Consider the following 1,383-nt stretch of genomic DNA (forward strand, 5'->3'; position numbering starts at 1 on the left):
CGAGGTGCATCAAACACCCTCGCCTCGTCCTTTATGAGATTATTTACAACCGGCGCGGGTGAACACACCTTCATGTATGGTTTTTTCAGAAAAGACAGGACATATGGATATCAAGCCGGGAGTGATCCAACTCCTTCTAAAATTCCATGGACTTGGATCTGATAATCTATACTTACACTTGAAAGAGTTTGATGAGCTCATAGCCACTTTATATTTTCCCAACGTGTTCGAGGACACGGTCAAGTTGAAACTCTTTCCCTTCTCTTTGAAAGAGAAAGCTATGACGTGGTTGCACTCACTATGTCCATGATCTATTGGTAGATGGAACGACATGAAAAGGGAGTTCATAAAAAAATTCTTCCCATATCATAAATGAACACCCTTAGAAAATCGATCATGAACTTTGCCCAAAAGGAAGACGAAACATTCTTCCAATGTTGGGAGCGGTTCAAGGATCTCGTCAGTTCATGCCCACAACACAGTTTTGAAATGTGGCGCATAGCAAGTTTTTTTTTTTTAACAATGGGTTGACATCTTCCATGCGCCAAATGGTCGAGACAATGTTAATGGGAATTCATGAATAAAGAGGTCGATGATGTGTGGGATTATTTTGACAAGTTAGCCAAAAACATGCAATTATGAGACATCTCCCCAAAATCTAACACCACATCTAAGCTTACTCAATTAAAGGAGGGGCAGAATATATCTTCTGAAAGAAGATGATGATATAAATGCTAAAGTGGCTAATCTCACAAGAAAACTCGAGGCCATGGAAGTTAACAAGGATAAGGCTAAGGAAACTGTTTGCGGTATTTGTGCTTGCAACATTCACACAACTGAAAATTGTCCAACAATACCTGCCTTTCAAGAGGTACTGAATGAGCAATCTAATGTCATGAATAATTACCAAAGAACTTTCAAGAGGTCCTGAATAATTCCTAGTTGGAGAAATCATCCAAACTTCAGTTGGAGGAACGGACAAACTGCTACTCCTCAAGGATTCCCTAACCAATTCCTAAATCAAGGAAAACCTTAAGAGGATCCGATCTTAAAACATATTCAAAATCAAGAGCTTTTTAATCAGGGTATGCTCCAAGCCTTTCAACACCTTACAAAGGCAATACAAGGGCTTGAGGCAAACAAATCAATTGGGAAAAATGGGACCCTTCCCAGCCTAGCCTCTCCCCAGTCCAAAACCGCAATACGAGGTCAATGACCTAAGCTCTTCAAATCAGATGGAGCAAGCTAAATCTATCACCACTCTTAGGAGTGGGAAGACCATTGACAAAACCATTCTAGTTAAGGCTGAAAAGCTCAAGGACCCGGAAGAGGACAACAATAACAGATCTAGCACTGCTCTACAAGAATTAGAGCCGAAACCTC

General features: G+C 40.6%; 1 non-coding gene across 1 annotated transcript; it reads right to left on the reverse strand.

Annotated features, from left to right (window-relative positions):
* Positions 1-378: 378 nt before the first annotated feature.
* LOC131252285 (small nucleolar RNA R71) lies at positions 379-485 on the reverse strand. The gene has a single exon (XR_009174318.1). It is a non-coding gene; the product is annotated as a small nucleolar RNA R71 (small nucleolar RNA).
* Between the last annotated feature and the right edge of the window lie 898 nt (positions 486-1,383).

Source organism: Magnolia sinica, chromosome 7, assembly GCF_029962835.1.
Source record: "Magnolia sinica isolate HGM2019 chromosome 7, MsV1, whole genome shotgun sequence".
Lineage (NCBI taxonomy): Eukaryota > Viridiplantae > Streptophyta > Magnoliopsida > Magnoliales > Magnoliaceae > Magnolia > Magnolia sinica.